This window comes from Quercus lobata, chromosome 2, assembly GCF_001633185.2.
Source record: "Quercus lobata isolate SW786 chromosome 2, ValleyOak3.0 Primary Assembly, whole genome shotgun sequence".
Taxonomy (NCBI): Eukaryota; Viridiplantae; Streptophyta; class Magnoliopsida; order Fagales; family Fagaceae; genus Quercus; species Quercus lobata.
In genome coordinates, this window is record NC_044905.1 from 28,353,347 (window position 1) to 28,374,086 (window position 20,740).

The window sequence follows — 20,740 nt, forward strand, 5'->3', positions numbered from 1 at the left end:
TGTAAGGGCATTCCTCTCTGTTACTCTCTATTAGGCTGGACTAAGTGATTTGGATATCTAGTTGTCTTTTCTAATGAAATTGTCTTTGTGATAGTGGAATTTGTTTTGTATATTTTTGCTAAGGGTAAAGAATTCAGGAGGCAATTATAAGGATTCTTATGTAGGACAGTGTTTCCAGCAAATGGAGATTAATGCTTCAGTTAATAAAATTTGCAATCTTTCTGATATGTTTTGTGAACTTCAGGATTTTCTTCAAGTTAATTAAGCTGGCTTCTATCTCTTGTTCATATATCATGCAAATGATCAATTATTAAACTTTTGATGGTACTATATCTCACAGAACAGCATGTTATGCACATTTTCATGACTTGAAGTTCTATGGTACCAATTGAGGCCTCCTAAAGCAAATGCAGTTATTCTGATTCTAACTTTTGAATCATATGAAAATGCCAATGGCTGACTGGATTTGTGGAGGCACTGATTCAGAGTCTTGTTTTGTTTCAAGGATGCATTCTCATGGTATTATGCATCTGCACTCCATGACTACCATGTGCAACTCCTAATTTTTTTAGTAAGAAATATGACTATTGCTTTTCTAAATCTCTTGTGGGTATACATTATAGGGATGTGAACACATGCCAAAAATTGTAGAAACGATTTTGAAGTTTGTCCCAGTTGTCTAGTTGGGAATATATCAAGAGAAATTCTGCTAAAAGAATGAGAGATGAAGTAGTTACTTGGCAACTGTATTTTGATTGTACAATATAAATTTATTGTATATTGCCTTCAATTCTTAATGAACTTGCATCAACGAAGTGGACCGAATTAGACGAAATAGAACAAAATAGACCAAAGTGAACCAAATGGACTGAAGTGGACTGAAATGGACTTAAGTGTAGTGAAATAGACCAAAGTGGACTAAATGGACCAAAATAGACAAATAAACCTAAGTGGATTGAAATAGACCGATGTAGACTAAATAGACTGAAATGAATCAAATGGACGAAAGTAAACCGAAATACTATGCTGATGTGGCTCAATAAGAACATGAAAATAATAAATGTTACATTTTAGTTTTTAGATATTATATAGATGGAATATATGACACATAATACATAAAGTTTTATTCGGTAATTTGTTTAATTTAATATAATTTTATGAGATGTTAATAAGTTATAATAACTAATTAAGCATGTAATATATTTAATATTTAAAAAAAAAAAATTAGCTCTTTTTTTAAGCAATATATATTACAAGTGAATGAATGAGTGAAGTTTAACATAGAAAAAATAAAAGATATATTATTATTTAAAATAATTGTATTGTGTTTTGTTTATTTAAAATTGAATATACATACATATTGTGTATGGCCATAAGATGAAATCATTTAAATCGTAGGAAAATATTAATAGATAAAAAAATCATATTATAATTAAAATATCAAAAAGTTGAAATTTAAATAAATAAATAAAAAGAAACAGGTAATTAAAAAATTGATTTTGACCATTTCTTCGATGTTTACAAAAAACTATATTGCCAATGAAAGTATTGAACTTAATTAGGTTAAAATATTTGTGTACAAGTATTATAGTTAGCCCTAAGTTCTTATGTCAGTCTCTTGTACATTCTCATTTGATCACGATAGAAGAGCAAGTTGAAAGAATAAATCTAGAGACACATCTAATTTTACAATTTGCTAACTTGTGTGATTGTGAGTGGTGAATATTTTTATCTATTATTGACTTTTACAATCCATCATTTTTTGTTAATCACTTACAATCGTGAAAATTGTGAATGAGCATGGGAATGGTTGGGTTTGCAGTATTGCTCCCAAGACAAATTAGAAAGAAAGAAATTTAAAAAAAAAAAAAAAAATCAGATTCAAAAGGAAAAATAATATATAAATGGAATGGATATAGAGTATTGAGGTGGCTTTGGTGGTCTCTCTAAGCCAAGCTAAGTTTACAAGACTAATTCTAGTATCATATAAAAAAACCAAAATTATCTTATGTGACAAATTTTGATGGACTGTTTGTCATTTTCAAATGGACCCACCTCGCACAGTCTACCACGTGGACAGCTACGACTAAAGCTTTTTTTTTTTTCTTTTTTCTTTTTTTCTATGTGATGCTAGAATTTTTGAGTTCATAATCTTCCAATTTAAAGTAAGCGATTTAAAATATATATATTAAAGAGCATATATCATGCACTAAGTACCTAAAATATCCACGAACTCTCCCAAGTCCCGGACCCTCTCGCCTCAAATTCAGGACTTCATGGTAAATTCAGTAGGAAACTAAACCTGTAAAACCACTTGAAAGGCCAAAGCCAAAACCCGTACTCTTCTTTCTAAGTTCTACCTCTTCTTCCTTTCTACCCAACCCAAGCCGCCAAACTAACAAACCCCTTCATTCCATTCCGCCCTGTCCCGCCTAAAAAATTCTCAAATCTCAACCGTCCTTAATCCAAAATCCAACTGCCCTGCCCATATTCAAATATCCCCAAACCATCTGCGTGCTCTTTGCATCAACCAATCAGAGCTCAGCTCTTGGCATTTCTCTGTAACTAACTATTCATTCCCACACCGCCAAAACTAACAAACCCCTTTATCCCACAATATAACCCGCCAAAACCATTCTGAAATCTCAACCGTCCTTAATCCCAAAATCCAACGCCCCAGATTCAAATATCCCCCAAACGATCCGCGTGCTTGTTACATAAACCAATCAGAGCTCACTCACCTCTTGGAAAATTCACTTCCCTCTCACTCACACTCACACTCCTATATAAACCTCTTCCCATGCATACTCAGAACACAAAATCAAATATCTCATATTTCTTGACTAATAAATTCCAAATCCCAAAAGCAATCATGACTGAGAATGTGAATATTGGTGGTACGCAACAAAATGCATATAGTGAGTGTGAACCTGCTGCTGCTGAGGATCCCAATGTTTATGTGAGCCCAGTGTGCAGATACCTGTACGTCCGTGAAGTCCTCCATGTTTTTGTGGAAGCTCCAGGGGTCACTAGAGAAAGCATCACTTTCGAACTCACTGATGAGCGGCCGGGGGTATTGATCATTCTTGCCGTGGCTAAGCGTCAGCACAGGTTAGACCGCCATTACTTGGCTCAAATACTAATGCCTCCCAATCACTACGTGCTTGAAACCGAGGGCTGGGATGTTTCTAACGGGGAGATTCATCTCTGGTTTCCTTTTATACTCAATTTGCCTCCAGATCGAACTCAAGCTCCTCTACTTAGTCTCCTTTAAAAGGTATCTACCTATCATCACACTATTAATTGATGATTTGAAGAATTAATTCTCAGGAGATCATCGATCACTGTAGACGCAGGGTCAGGAAACAACTCTCTCTCTCTCTCTCTCTCTACAGTTCATATTTTTAGAAAAGAAAATGAAATAAGAATGTTTCTTTTTTTGGCTTAGTCCAATTACTCTTTGTAAGAAAGCTGGATAAATGAATGAATAAGTGTTGGTTATTGATAAAACGAAATGGTGAATTAATGTTTGATGTTTATGATTGTGCTTTTCGATTATGTAAATGTAATTAATAATCTAGCATGTGCATGATGCTAGAGATGTAAGCTACAATATGATAATATGTATTGGTTAATAATCGGTGAAGTTGTTGATGTTTAATAGACAAATTTGGTGTTCCCCAAGATTTGTAGATATTAAATTATGTAAGATTATAATGAGTGAATGAGTAGGATATTGATATGCTTAAGGAGATTTATGTAACTGATACTGCAAGAGCCGCTTGTGTCTTAACAGAAGAAAATTAGTATATATTAAATTTTGTTAAAACTTAAGTCTTAAGAAGATAAGGATGAGCAAAGACTTGAAAAGATGTCGTTTAAGCAAAGAAGAAAACACCTTCAGAAGAATGACTGGCGTTTTTATCAGAAGAGGCAATAATCGGGAGGCTGAAACGATCGTCGTTCTACTTAAGAAAGAATTGCTGCAATGTTGTGAACAACGATGCCGTTTTCTGTTAGATTCTGTTTCTAAGTTTGTTAGTTTTGGGATCTTTAGCTTTGATAGAGTATTTTTTTGCTTAGCATAGCCTCAGACTGTATATAAGCTGTGTGTTGTAATGTAATTACACAATCTTTCATTCAATACAATTGGAAGTTCATATTTGGTGAGAGAGAAAGAGAGAGAGAGAGAGAGAGGAAGAGATTTTTAGAGAATTCCAGATTCTAACAAATTTGTTGAAAATAAACAGAGTTTCATAAATGGAATTTTGGCATTTTAATTAATTGTTGGTGAATGAGGGAGGGAGGGAAAAGGAAATTCTCAGTACCACAACTTATTTATTAAGTGAGAAAACTGCTCCCAGTCCTTGCAGGATAAGCCTTTTCCTTCATAACTAACAGAACCTTTCTGTTTCTTGAACCTATGTTTCATTTGCCAACTGCAATATGTTGCAGCATTTTCATTCACTTTATTCTCAGTTTGATTTTTATGAACTGGTACAAATTTTTGTTCAACAAATATCATGATTTTGTTAAATCAAATTGGCCGCTTCTGCTACTATGATGTGAGACAATGGGGGTAATAATTAATAACCAGTAGTGTGTGTGCATTAGTAAGGAAATTCAAAAAAGCTGAGTTTTTTTTTTTTTTTTTTTTTTTTTTTTTTTTTTTTTTGTGGCTAAGTAATGCAAAAAATTTCAATAAATTGATATGGGAAAACTCATAATGGAGACTAAATAATTGAGAAAGAACAACCAATCGTATTCAGTAAGTGTGAGTGCGAGAGTAGTGACAGAACAAATTAGGGTGCAATAAAATATGGAATTATGCTAGAACAAAATACAAATATTATATAAGGTTGAGTTATTTTTTGGAAGATTTTTTCTCATTTTTAGGTGTTTAGTTTGACTGTGAAAATAGTTTTAACTTGGAAAACTATTTTCAGATTGATTGATAAATAACCCCCTTAGAGCATTCTTATGAGGTGTGCTAAATGTCAAATATTTGGCATTTGACACACCAAACACCAAAAAATTATTCTCATGAGGTGTTCTAAATTCTATAAATTTTGACACACGTGAACAGTACCGTTCCGTCTTTAGAACAATATGGACAGATGTGCTAAAATATATATATATATATATTTTTTTTTTTTTCCTTTTCTCTTTCTTCATGTATGACTCTTTCTTCTCTCTCTTTCTTTTTCTTCTTTCTTTCTCTGCCTCTCACTTCATCTTCTCACTTCTCTTCCTTTTTTTTTTTCTTCTTCTTCTTTCTTTCTTGGCCAATTTAGCCTTAGTAGATCTAGTAGTAATTCCTATATATATATATATATATATAGATAATAAAAATAAAAAGAGAGAGAAAGAAATAAGCACAGGTACATTGAGTCTACCCAAATGACGATTCGACGAACTTACTCTTCTTGACAATCTCAACATTCCTTTGGACGTGTGTGGAAGGCTCTAGACCAAGGAAATGCAGAAAAAGAGATTGAGGAAATATGAGCTCATCAAAATCCTTGACCATCTCAAGATATTCTCTAACTTTCTCAATGCGAATGTGATACCTCTTTTTCAAACAAGGACGAGTGGTGGTTGCAAAAACAAAAATATTAACATTAGTATCACAACCACTTGGAAAATTAAGTGCGTACGAATAAAATAAACTGAAAGATGCACCAGACATAGGAGTTCCCCAACTACGAAGTAGCTTAGGGGCATCATCTAGGCCCTCACTTGGAGCGGACTCCCAACCATCTCCAGAGATGAAGAAGAAATTGGTTTTCCAATTTCAGAGAGAAGAGGGGGAGTCAAGAACCAACCTTGAGCTATTACCCCATGGTTTAAACTCCCAATAGCTCGGGTCCTTGGATTTTCGTAGACGATAGAAATGTAGAAATTCGTCTATCCTAATGATGTCTCCGTCATTGGCAGACATCCATAGGACCATAAAACACACCACTATCCTCCACAAGTTTGGCACTAACTGGCTTGAGGCCAGTTGCAAAAAGAAGAAAAACTCTCTGATGAAGGGATGAATAGGAAAATGAAACCCACTAACGAAGTCAGCTTCATTAAAGCACACTTCATCAGCATAGGAGTGACAGGCCCTATCGTCACAATCAAAAATCCTAATTTTTACAGAAGAGAGGAGTTAGAACCTATCCCTAATCCTCTTCTCGTCCTTCTCCCTAAAAGAACAACATATACCCCAAGCTTTGTGGGGAGTAGAAGGAGAAGTGACCCCAAAGACACCACGATCTTCAGACAAAGACAAGCTCGTCTCGAGCTCACTAGACCTAACCTCACCTTCCCCTGACATTATCAAAGATTAGGCAATCCCTACAGAATGATGAACTAAGGGAAAGAGGAAAAACAAAACAGACCTATATGGGCAGCTCTTCTTTACAAAGAACCCAACCTTAGGACGTTGTCTACCTACAATCCCAAGCACACCACACAATCGAGCAAAGAAAAAAGAAACTGAGGGACAATCCTACCAAACTAAAGAGTAATCTACCATGAAAGAACAAAAGTAGAGAAGGAAGCACAAAAAACTTACCAAAAAATGAAGAGGAAACGAAGAAGAGTCAAGAAGAAGAAGAACTCCAAAGCAGAAGAAACGCCACAAAGAAAAACTGAGCAAAAATGAAAAGAAAATGAGGGAAAAAGCACGAAATGAATGGAGATTGTGCACAGGAAAATCAAGAAAAACTTACACGATGAGGACATCCTGACCGTACACATGGCACATAGCAGACAAGACGTCATTTCGTAATAAATGTGCCGAACACGGAACACGAAGCAACAGACGATTTTGTTCCCACCTAGTCTCAAAGATGAGAGCACGAATAAAGGGGCAGTTGATGAGTCAAAAATAACATGGGATCGTCATTCCATATCAATGATGGCCAGGACAAGCATTACACATTTATTGCGTGCATTGATGATGAAAAGTAACAGACGGAATAATGGTAACAAGTGAGCTGTGTACTTCAAAGCTCCCATTGATGGCACACTAGCCGTTACCCATGAATGCTAAGATTCATTACCCATTAAGACAAGAAACAACTATAAAAAGAAAGGATAACATAATTCAAAGGTACACACAAATACTCACCCAAAAACTGCTCCAAGTCATTTTTTCTCTCTATATCATTCTCTTCCTTTTTGACTTAAGCATTGGAGTGTTTTTGGCAAACACCACACCGGTGTATTGCACTTCTTTCTCAAGCTTTCTTGCAAGTTTGGACCAGAAACATGACCCACCACAAGATTGTCCATCCAGTGAGATGAGGTCCTCAACTTGGTGATTTTTCGCATCATGAAAAATATACTAGTTTTTCATCTAAGTCTCTCTCTCTCTCTCTCTCTCTCTCTCTCTCTCTCTCTCTCTCTCTAGAATTATCTTTCATTGTGTTTGCTTTGCTAAATTTCTGAAAGTATTAACATTTTCATACCCGAGTGGTGACAGAAGTGACAAGTGGGTCAAATTCAGTTCCTAAGCCAGCAATAATATAGGAGTTCATTTCGGTATCCAAGAGAGATTGTCCAACTGCAGCAAGCGTGTCTCCAAAACTATGCATCTTTCTGAAAATAATGAGTCACATTTGAGTTACCTTTCTTTGAGGCAGCTAACTGGCAGGGGCGGCTTGATGCATTTGGGGGCCTAAGGTGGAAATTGATTATCTTGTTTTAGATGCAAAATTACTGCTAATTAACATGAATTATGTAGAATTTTTTCTTTTTTTAGAAATTTCATGGATAGAAAAAATTTGACAAAATCTTTCATACTTGTTGATGTGGTAGATTGATAACGGTAAGTAAAAGAGTGGTGTTAGTGGTAGATTTAGATGAGAACTAGTAAAAGTTTACTACTAAACTCTTATTATTATTCTTATTTTTTCTTAGAAGTGCAATATTCACAATATTTTTTACAACAAATTCTAGGTTTTAAATTGCTTTTTAATTTCTATTTAAAAATATCACTATAATTATTTTTTTGCCATTAATAACAGACTGTAACAACTTGCTACTTAGCATTAGTTGTAAAAGTGTTTTGCAAAAAATATTATGGACATTGCATTTTTCTCTATTTTTTATTTGTTTTTCATCTAGTAAAAAAATATTATTTTATTTATTAATTATAAATAACCCTATTGGTTAAAATTTGGGGGCTTTTTTTTTACTAGGGGCTTTAGGCGATTGCATCTCCTGCTCCACCATTCAGCCGACCCTTCTAACTGGTATTGGATTTGTATCACATTTACAGCCGAGAACTTAAGACAAAATGGACTCCGAGAGAGATGTAATTAGCGTGCACGAGAAGTATTTACCACACACTCAATGTTGGGAATTGTATTCATATATATATATATACAGTTTTGTTAGATAGTATAAGATATTTCAATACAAAAGGATACATTCGAAATGCAAATTGTAGATGAGATAGGAGAGTGTTCTATTTGATTGGGCTTATCTTGAACTGTTCTTATCTACTGCAATATTTAAGTTTGATCTAATCTGATCTGCTGCAGTGCTTTATTCCTTGTTAGATTGATATGCTTCAATATGAACCAATCATCTCTCACCCCTCGGATAATTCAATTCCCTCTCACTCACACTCCTATATAAACCCCTTCCCATACTCTCTCACTCATAACACAAAATCAAATATCTCAATTCTTCAATAATAATTCCAAATTCCAAAAGCAATGAATGTGAATGGTTTGCAACAATATACTCAGTGTGGACCTGCTACTGCTGAGAATGCCAATGTTCCTGTGATGCCAGTGTGCAGATACATCTACGTCGGTGAAGTCCTTCATGTTTTTGTGGAAGCTCCAGGGGTCACTCAACAAAACGTCATTGTTAACCTCACTACTACAGAGCCGATGGAATTGATCATTAATGCCTTGGCTCAGCGTGAGCACAGGGTAAACCGCCGTTACTACGCACGAATACGAATGAATACCAATCACCACCACATACTTGAAACCTCGGGCTGGGATGTTTTTGACGGGGAGATTCATCTCTGGTTTCCTTTTGTATTCAATTTGCCTCAACCTCAACCTCAACCTCAAGTTCCTCTAATAATCTAATTAGTCTCCTTTAAAGGTATCTATCATCATTTATATAAAATAGTTCATACTTATTAATTCATCACTTATTACACTACAGATGCAAGATCAGGAAACTACCCTTTCTACAGTTCATATTTTAAGAAAAGAAAATGAAAAACAATGAAATAAGAATGTAATTATTTTTTTCTTTTTTTTTTTGGCTTAGTCCAATTATTCTTTGTAAGAAATCTGAATGAATGAACGAACGTTGGTTATCCATAAAACGAAATGGTGAATGTAGATGTTTATGCTTGACATTTAAATTTCAGTGCAATAGTTTTGTTGAACTTGTAATATGCCTTTTGTCCATTTTAAACATGGAGATGCGAGCTAAAGGTTGGGTTAATCATTGTATGTGACTGCTAATTAGGGGCAGAGTCAAGGGAGTGCGAGAGGGGGCAATTGCCCCACTTGGCCCGCACAAAAAACACCTTTACTTATACTTACTGCAACCTCCTTCCTACTTTATTTTTGGGTAAAAAAAGCAGTGTCTATCCAATTAGATAATTGAACATTAATCAAAACTATACCCCTTAACTGCTGAGAAATTTCACCTAAAAAAAAGCTTTTTTCACTCACGCTTCATTAAAAATTTAGCTAATTTAAATGCCAATCTGTTCCTTTGTCTTGAAACGGAGCATAGCTTCTAATTTCTAAATGAACCAAGAGTGTTTTCATGCCCTTAGTCCTCCACTAGCAAGCCTTGCAGAAAAGTTTCATGTGTATCATAAGCTATCACTAGAAGATGAAGTATATTATTCAATTACCAACGACTTTGACGAAGCTTGGACTATGGAGATTTAATAAACCAGGCATGGTGGAGTTATAAATGCCCAGGGATGATTTCTAATGGGTTTATTTTTGGTTTGAGTGCTATAGAGTGTAGCTAATATAAAATTATTGGCTTGACACGGAAGCATAGTGTTGTAATATCATGCATGTAACCAAGTTGCTAGGAATTTGAAGCTAACTATATAACAAATATTATATTATAAATTCACACATTATATTTTGAGGCTTTTTTTTTTATAGAAGTAAAATTTTATTGTTAATAAAATAATTTGAGCATTTTATAAGTCTTCATTAATCAAAATTACATAAAATTGCACATCATTTCATTCATAACTCGATTTTTGACTTTGAAAATAAATACTCATGTGAGCAAAAGTCTTTCATTTTCCCTCTTTCTTGTGTGTTTTTGTTTCTTCAAAAAAAGTGAGTAAAAACTAAATAGATAAATACAACAAAATGAATATACTTTCTTTTCGTGATAGTTTTTTTTTTTAAGAAACATTATTTTATTAAAATATTATTTAATATTATTCTTTCTTGAATTGGACGAATTGAGGAAAGCTAGGAGCTGCTCACACTGTGCTTTGGAGATTGGACATTCTTGAGATGAAATCTGGAAATTCTATGCAGAATTGGAAACTGGTGCGACAATGGAAACTTGATTAGCACTGGAACAGGATTTTCCTTTTGCCCTATACCCAGGTGGATAGCCATGTATTTTATAGTACTCGTCCACAATATGACCAAGCATGCTGCAGTGAGTGCAGAAAGGTCTCTCCTTTCGATTGCCTCCTTTGACAAAGGACTCCTTTGTTTCCAGAATTTCTAGAATTGCTATAATTTCCAGAATTGAACTTGGAGTTTGCATACATAGTAGTAACTTCATTCTGAGATGATGCAGATTCACACGTCCAATATGTTTTTGTGCTTCTTCTTGAAGAACAAGTGAATAAACCTTCCCAATAGATGGTAAAGGATTAGACATTAGGATCTGACTTCGAATTGTAGAAAAATTCTCATTTAGACTCATCAAGAACCTCATGACATATGAACTATCATGATAATCATTTAGGGCTTTTTATAGCTCCACAAGAACACTCTGGAAGTGGATCATAATTGAGCAATTGATCCCAGAGGCACTTGAACTTTGTGAAGTAATCTGCTGCAGTTAACTGATTCTGACATATGTGAGAGATTTCCTTCTGAAGATTATAAATCTTGGTAGCATTGCCTTGTGAATATCGGTTCTTCAATTCAATCCAGACTTCTCTTGCAGTTTCACAGTACATAACAGTCTATGTGCAGGGAATTCATCATCCAAGAGATAACCATGGCTCGAGACCAAGGATGATAGTTCTTGGTGCCAAGAAGTGGTTGAGTGGCCAAAACGGTACCTGGACTTTCACTGGAACTCAGAAAAAAAAAATGGATTTGGACGCCATTGATAAGCTTGATCACCAGAGCTTGATCCTAATTGATTTTGAGAAGCATTCAAAGTATTAGTAGTTTCAGCGGACGCCATTGATGAGCTTTAAGCTCTGACACCATGTAAAAACTTAAGAGACTCTAAATAAACCTCACAATTTTATTGAATGAAAAGAGAGATTACAAGTTATGAGAATAGATTACAAAGGCTAACTATTTATATACAAACTAATCCAAGAGGATGAACCAACAATATCTAAAACTAACTCTGAAACTAATTTCCAGATTAGAGGGAAAAGTGGTTACACTAAACTGCCAATAAGAGCATTACACGTGTTCAATTAGTAACAAACTACTGAGCCCATCTCACTTAAGTGCTTTCAATAAAGCCTTCAGCAAATCTAGAGCAAAACGGCGCCGTATTCATTGATTCACCACTTATGTCAAGCGCTGTCGTTTCCAAGCTTGTATCTGATATGTGATCAAACAATCGTGCTTTGCTCTGCTTTTGTTCTTTATCTTCAACACTACCCAATGAATTTAGCATGAAAATCAAACTAAACAATTGTTATGCATGAGGATCCTGTGGCCTAATTTTCTACAAAATGAGATGAAAGCATGTGAATTGAATTGATCAAAGTTTGCACTTTCTATTCTTTGATTGTGTGTTGACCAACATATCATATGTGAATGGTGTGTGAGATCATATATGGATGATGTTTTTGCTGACTGTTTTGCTTGTTACATCAGTAGGATAAATATGACGAATCATCATACATATTTTTAGGTGCCAAAAATTTTCAATGTGAAGTAGACTAGTGACCAGGCCCATGAGAGCACCATTATAGAACCCTTGCTCCATTACTTTCAAATTCTAGAACAGATCTAGTGTGTATAAAACAGTTTCATGAATAATAATTATTTGTTTCTTTGCTTGGCACTGATAACAATTGGACTGACCTATGCTGATTAATGCTTTGCTCGATATTCTTGCCTAGTATCTCTCTGTCCTTTGGCAGATTGAAACAGCAGCTTCTGAAAGGGAGTGTTTACTTCTTATCAAGATCTCAGAGCTTCAATTTAGGTTGGTATCGTAAGTACTTGATCTCTCTTTCATCAAAAAAAAAAAAAACTCGATCTCTCTAATTTTTTTTTTTTTTTTTTTCGCGTATGGAGGTTTCTCTAACTCTCTCTCTCTCTCTCCAGGATGGTCTATTTGACTGAAGAGCTGACTGCTGAAAATTGAATTACAAACAAGTGAGTTGCTCAAGAGGGTTTCTTTTTTCGTCTTGATTTTGAATTACTTTGTTTCAATGACTTTGGGCTGAACCTTGTATAGAAAATTTTAAAATGGGCAATTACAGTAAACCAACTTGTGGTTTGGTCTGAATTCACATTGCCTACCCATGGTTGGAAAAGTGTCATTTTACCTACTTGAGGTTCACTCTGTTAGTCTCCCGTAACCTACCTTTGTTAAAATCAAGGATAAATATGTATATTTGCTTTCATTTTATGTCTCTCTCCTCCAAAACTAAAAACACAAACAAAAACAAGAGTAGAAAGATCAAAAAGTTAAGGGTTTGGTAAAAATTAATAACAAACATTTGACTCTCTCTCTCCTCTTCCACTATGTGTCTCTCTCCTCTTCATCTCTCTCTTCTAGCACAATGGTAACAACAAAGAATTACTATTAATGCAAATCATAATCATCCACCATCTATTAACAATTCGAATGGAAGCTTCACCTACGATGAACCAGCATGGCTTGTGAGACAACAAAGGACCTTCATTGCTCTGATAAGCCAACAAGATTGACGCCTCTCACCGTGCAAAGTAAGTGGGAGATTGTTCGCAGAAGAGAACCAATATCTCTGTGCCCCCAATCTAATACACACCTTTAACATCGCACCCCTAGTGTGGCAAGCCCACAATGCCACAACACCCTGCAGATTCGTGGGCCAAAAAGGAGCTCTAGAGCCTAGTCCTTCCAAAACCAATATTATATCTCTAACCACCAAATACCAATCATATATAGCTTAAGAATAGTGGCAGAAAAACTTAATTGATTTTGCTTTTAGTCAATGATTAGTTTTTGCAATTATACTGACTGAGGTTATTTAGATTTCATATATACAGCTCTGGGTTCGAAATGATAAACCTACTCCGAATCAACTTAGTGCCCATTTGTTTCAGCTTTTAGGGGCTGAAACGCGTTTTTGTTAAAAAGCTGGACAGAAATCACGGTTTGGTGAAGCAGAAACGCAACTTTTATATAAAAGTTGCGTTTTGGACGAAGGCATAAACGCGCAAAACAATTATGGACCTCTGGAGGTCCATAAACAAAAAGTCGAATGCACGTTTGAATGTATCCGCTGGGCTCTGCCGAAAAATACCTTAACTACAAACTCCAAGTATTAGACTAATCAGCAAGGTAAGCAGCAAATAATCAAATGTCAGCAAATAATCAGAGAGTGAGAGAGAGAGAGACAGTGGAAAGGTGAGAGAGACTCAGATTTTATTATTTTTAGAAAACCCTAACTTTTTTATTTTGTTTTCTCTTGTTTTTGTATGTGTTTTTTGTTTTGGATGAGAGAGACATAAAATGGGGGTAAACGGAGGTGGGTTACAGTAGCAAATTGAGCAAACCTTAAGTGGGCAAAGTTACACTTTTCAAACCACCGATAAACAATATAAATTTGGGTCAAACCACAGGTGTTTACTGCAATTACCCCATTTTAAAATAAGATCATTCACTCTAATAGTTTGGTTTTAGTTGGTACTGATTGGCAGTTGATCTAGTTTTCTTTTTTCTTTTCTTTTTTTGGTAGATTAACATGACACCTGACCTGGATAGTTCCCTCTCAGGATTTCTCCACAGCCATGGTTTTTGTTTTTACCAATCAGGGGATAGAAAGAGGGTGGGGGTCTAATTGTTTATGTAGGAAATAATTGTTAACATAATTTTAATTTAGCATTGATGATTTAATAAATGCAGCAGTAGCTAAATGCTGTATCCGTTCAAGAAGAAAATGGAGACGGGTGAAGGAAATGCCTGATGTCAAGAAATTCAAGTTAATGAAAGTGAAATCAAAGGCAAGAGTTGTAAATCATATGAAGAAAGTGTTTTCCTACATTCTTTCTCTGAGCCAAAAGGGAACTCCTGTTTTGGCTACTGACAGCGGTAAATAGAAGCGAAGTGTGGCATCTATGTGTCTGGATCTCTTTTCTACTGTGTTTAATAAGTTTCTTTGAAGATTTCAGCCACCAAAAGTGACAAGCTGAAGTTCAAAGTTCATCAGTTGCTCTCATACAAATAGAAATGAGCTAGGAGCTCAATTGTAAAAATATTGAACTAGTATTGTATAAAACAGGATCTCTATGCTTGTAAATTGGGTAACAAATTGGGCAATAGTTTTTGTAATTGCAATGTTCTCTTGATTACATAGAACTTTCGCATGCTGTGTACACTTATTGATTTAAGAGAATGGCATCCGTTCATTTTGGATTCAGTTTCTTCCTGAATGTATAGGATATATATTGGAGCTACCTGCAGGCATTTTGCATCACCTGGTGCAAAATTTTGAAATTGCATGTGCATATTGTCCTGGTCCCAAACTGGCAATAAACAAGAAAGGGTTAATTATAGCTTAGGATAAATCAATGCAATTCAGGAGGACAGGAGGACTCAATGAAAGAACATTAATTCAAATCCTGGATTTTCGAATTTAGAGAGATGTTGAGAGAGATCAAGAATTCTCACTATTTCTTATATTCATGGACCCAATTCAATTCAATGGGATCTTTCACTTACATTTTTTTTCCATCAAGAACGTTTTATAAAACTATTGGACTCCCGATTTTGAAGAAGTGTCGTGTTGTTCTATGTGTTCTGATCGGTATAGCCTATTTTTATTGGTTTATTCTGCCCAAAAAGTGTGTTTTGTGAGGTTTATTAAAGTAGTTGTACATTTTCTCTTAAGCAGGCACTGCTGAAGTAAAGGAGCTATGTCTGTACAAAATCATTAAATCAGGACTGCAAAGCAAAAAGGAAAAGAAACATGCGCATCCAGGGAATCGAACCCTGGTCAGTACCGTGGGAGGGTACTATGATACCACTACACCAGATGCGCTGGTTGGTGACAATGACCCTCTATTATAAGTATAATATTGTTTGTGGTTTATTGGTGAATGGTGAATATATTGTAACTAAGTTTTGTTATTATAGTTTCTAAATAAAAAAAAAATACAAGTTTTGTTACTCTAAAATTATTTTTAAAAAAAAAACACAAAAAGAAAAGGAAAAATAAATTTCGTTTTGAAATTTGACGTGAACACCATCCTCATTCTCATTTTCCTTTCTTTCTAAATAGGAAATACATCATTAAGTGGAAGAAGAAAAAAAAGAACATCTCTCAACCAAATCTCTTTGATACAAGGAGGGTGAGAAGAATTGTTGCATCAAAAAGAAAGATTTTGATGGGCAGAAAACTTGGCTAGAGTATGAAAAATCGAGTTTGCTTCTATTTTTACTTTTTAGTTTTTACCCAAACAAAAGAACAACTAGTAAAATAGTGTAACAAATATTGCATCATCACAAAGAGAGTTTATACTATGTATACTGTATACCATATTCTATGACACATCATCTAGATCCACATTTGAAGCATCAACGTAAATATACGAGTCCCCTTCCATTATAATTCTTTGCAATTATTCCGTCCTAGCCAATTTTAGGACCCAAAAAATGCTACAGTCTCATGAACTACTGGTTCCCTAATAAATGGGGCTTCCTTAGTCCAAATTTTTATGATATCTCCTTTATCATTACGAACATGGCTTGTGTCCAATACATTAGTGCATTGGATATGTTGAGATACGGACACATATCCACATCTTAACGTTTCCAATACAACTAATACATGACACACAAGCTCTTCTTTATCATCACAAACCACTAAAGCTAAGAAGGCTTTATCTTTCAACAAGGCAGCATATCTATCAAGTGCGAAGACATGAATGATGTTCAATCTCTCCTGCTCCCTCCCAAAAATACAAATTAACAATGAGATATGTCCAGCCAATGCTCATAAGGAACACCTAAATATCACTAATAGATTTGCATTATTCGTACATGTAGACATCATATGGAATTCACGTGTCTCATATTATAAAGGCTAAGTCGTATATTATTCATTAAAAAAGAAGGTAGAATAATCGTTATAGTGTACTCCTCAATAATTGTGCGTCACATGACACACAAAAGTGTAAATACAGTCAAGGAACCAAGGGATCAAGGACCCTAAATAGCATTTTCCCAAATCAGTTTTTGTCACTTGCTATCACTAACTATAGGTCGGCACAGCTCAACAAAGAACATATTAATTTAATTTAATTATAAAAAATATATATATGGCACAAAAATTATAGCATTGTAAATTCAAGATTTAAAAGAGAAGATTCTTATGATGTATTGGGTAAATTATGGTTTTGTTTAGGGTTTAATTTCGTCCATGAAATATCAACTGTTTTAATTTAATCCCAAATGCATTTAAAAAATAAATAAATAATCTAACATTACTTTACCCTACCTCCACTTCTTCTTTTTTATGGCCCTCCACTTCTTTTTACAACCTGACTGATTTCCTCGAAATTATACAAATCAAGTAAGACAGGATTCGTATGACTTTTCACTTTTGCAATGAATTTTGGTGGCAAGCGAGAGCAATGGTAATATTAAAATTTTCAAAACTTTTTATAAAATAAATTGGTACAAATTCGAAATTATCTTACTGATCAAGTAACAGACAACTTGTATCTTCTTTACAATAAATTTTGGTGAAAGTGAGAGCAAGGATAGTATTAAATTATTTTCAAAAGCTTTACAGAATAAATTGATACAATCAAGTAGAATAGATATCAAACTAAACTCAAAGAACAAGAACCAAAATATTAATTTGTTCTAATGAATTTTAAGTCTAGCATATACGTGGGGTTTGTCAAAAGTGTAATATTAGTGACATTTTTTATAACTGATGATAGGTTGTAAGGGAATAATATTAAATTACTAATATCATTTTCATATAAAAATGAAGAAAAATTTTTATTAAGTACTCGGGAACATAGTTGACATGATAATTAACATCAATAAATACAAGTAATTTAACATTATAATATGACAGATTTAAAAAGTAATATAAAATTTTGACCACCGCGCCCCTTGGTGCGGTAGTTACTCTACAAGTATAAATGCTTGTGGGGTGTAGAGGGTAAGAGCTGAGATTCAAATCTCTAGGGGGAAACTTCATATATATATATATATATATATACACTTAGATTAGATTAGAGTAGAGATTTTATCTTATATAAAATTAAAAAATTAAAAAAAAGTAATATTCCCTCCGTCCCAGTTTGTTTGTCCTCTATTCTATTTTGGAATGTCCCAAAATATTGTCATATTTCTAAAAATAAAAGTCATTAATTTACTAAAGTTCCTATTATACCCCTACTTTATTTTCAAAACTATTTGAAAAGAAAACTAACAAATATTTAAAAAATCAATCTAATTGGGGCATCTTTTTAGTTACCTCATTAAGAATAACTCTTTTAAAAAAAAAAAAAAAAGCTAATAAGTTTATTTAAGGATAGTTTTGTAAACTTATACATTTTTATAAGGTAAATAAGACAATAAATGATATTTCCTTAAAAAGTTTGACTTTTCAAACAGGACAAACAAATTGGGACTGAGGGAATATAAAAATGTGAGATAATATATTAGGTGGCATGTATTTATTAGGGTGTACTGGGTTACCTATACTCCATAGTTGATGTCATTTTAAATATGCAAAATCACAATATGCCATATTAGCAAGAGTCCATATTTGGTAAATATGATGTGTAAAAGTAGAATAAGCAGGTCAACTCATGTGACCTGTAAATGACACGAGTGTAAAAGTAAAAGCAGCATAACAAAACACACAACATGGTAACCCAAGGAAAACTAATGGAGTAACTTGTCCCAAAGTAAAAATCATTGGGGGAAACTTTCTTAATGAAGGAAATCCACTATAGCATGAAATGTTACTACAATTTTAGGAAAAACATTTTCCTAGACTTTACACCCCATAGACAACTCACAGAGATAACCTTTCACTACACTAGAATGTCTAAAGTTTTCAATTCTATTGAATGCCTTTATGGATGATGCACTCATGATCATGACTATAACCTTCAACTGACTTCATGAACTTCTTGAAGTTTTTCTTCACAGTAGCAAGTTTGTGGTAATGCTATGACTTCAGCTTTTTCAAATATACTTGAAACTCTCCAGCATGATGAATTCAAAAAAATATTGGTAATACAACTTGTTGGTGCAAACATAATAATAATGGAAATAACACAACGAGAAACTGAATAATACTTCTTTATATTATTAATGTAAAGAAAGAAATTACACAACATTATTTGGACTGAGACGCGACACTTGCTCTCTTTGAGGAGATTCAAGTCCTTGGTTGGCTTAACTTTGTAACCAGTGCAGACCTTCTCTGACTTGTCTCCCCAGAATACAACAGCCCAACAAGTGTCGTATGGTTAGAACAACCTCTGTACAAAGTGTTCAAGTCCAAAACTCCACTAGAAAGAACACCCTTCTTTGCAAGTAGGAGGATCCAAGAGGCTAATTTATTTCCAATTTTGATACCTCCACCCTTCACCTCCCCTTTGCGCACGTATCTAGCTCAATGTCTGAGACAATTCATGTTAGCCCATTAATCACCACAATTAAAAAGAATAAAATAGTCTCTCTCATTTTCAATGTGGGATTAAATATTTTCATTAACTCCTCATCTTTCATATTCACTCCCACATCTTTACATTTATATTGTAACATTTATTCATTTTAATTATTTAATATTAAAATGCTCCAACAATCTCTCACTCATTTTAATATTAAATTTTAGTTAAAGAGAGATTACCAAACAAAGACGGATCACTATGCATTATGAAGGCATGCTCTGCATTGAACCTTCACTTAGTAAAACAAGGATCTTAACTCCAGAGTTGTAGTGGTCTCTGACTTGAACTAGGACTGCTTTAGGGAAATTAAGCATCACTGCTTACACATAACAATTCAGGTGTTGACATGAGCTTTTATAGCTAGCACTTTACGGCCGTGTGCTGATCCCGGTTTCATGAGTGTATTTGAGATTAAGTCCAAATCTCATAGGGAGCAGCCTCACCCCCACACTCAGGTGCTCCTGTAATTCTGACACCCCACTCATACGAACTACAAATTTCATTAAGAGTTTTTTACTTAACCTCTCCACATTACATGATAAATGCACTTACATCATAAGGATGAACAATTAAAAAATTATTTACAAAAATAAATAATTAAAAAATAAATAAATTGTGTATTTCTTACGACCATCATATGATTCGTTTTTCCCATTGAACCAAATTCTCAGGATCTCTAGTCCTTAGGTTGGGTATCCTCATACATGGCTTATGATTCTATGGACTCTAGTCCCATCCCCCTCGATGTATTCCAGACTCTATCTTTTACCAAGGCCTTGGTAAATGGATCTGCAAGATTATCATTAGATTTAATATAATCCACAGTTATAATGTCACTACTCAAATAAGATCGCACGGTACTGTGCTTTCTTCTTATAGGTTTGGATTTACCATTGTAGTAACGGTTTTTAACTCTACCAATTACAGCAATGCTATCACAATGAATTAATATAAGTGGAATTGGCTTTTCCCAAAGTAGAATTTCATATAACAAATCTCTAAGTCAATTTGCCTCTTCACTAGCTGAAGCTAATGCTATTAATTCAGCTTCCATTGTTGAATTAGCAATTATTGTTTACTTTTTAGATTTCCAACAAATAGCATCACTACCTAAGGTAAAAATATAACTAATAGTAGAAAGAGAATCACCTGACAAAGTATTCCAATCGACATCACTAAAAGCTTCAATAACAACAGGATAGTTTTTATAAAATAAGCCATAGTTTTTTGGTACCAATTAAATATCTCATGACTCATTCAATAGCTAGCCAATGATCTTTGCTAGGCTTGCTAGTAAATCTCCTTAGCACTCCTATTGTATATGCAATGTCAGATCTAGTACAATCAGTAGCATAATGCAAACTACCAATGATGCTAGCATAGTCCTTTTGATTAAAAATCTCATCATCATTATTCACAAGAAATAAATGAACACTAGAATCAAAAGAAGTAGCTACACTTTTGTGATCATGAAAATTATATTTTCTCAATATTTTCTCAACATAATGTGATTGATTAAGAAATATTCTATCACATGCTTTTGTAATTTTCATGCCTAAAATAAAATTAGCCTCACCAAGATCTTTCATATCAAAATGGTTTTT

General features: G+C 34.2%; 1 non-coding gene across 1 annotated transcript; it reads right to left on the bottom strand.

Moving 5' to 3' along the window:
• Positions 1–15,401: 15,401 nt before the first annotated feature.
• Positions 15,402–15,472, bottom strand: TRNAG-CCC. Its single transcript has one exon. It is a non-coding gene; the product is annotated as a tRNA-Gly (tRNA).
• Between the last annotated feature and the right edge of the window lie 5,268 nt (positions 15,473–20,740).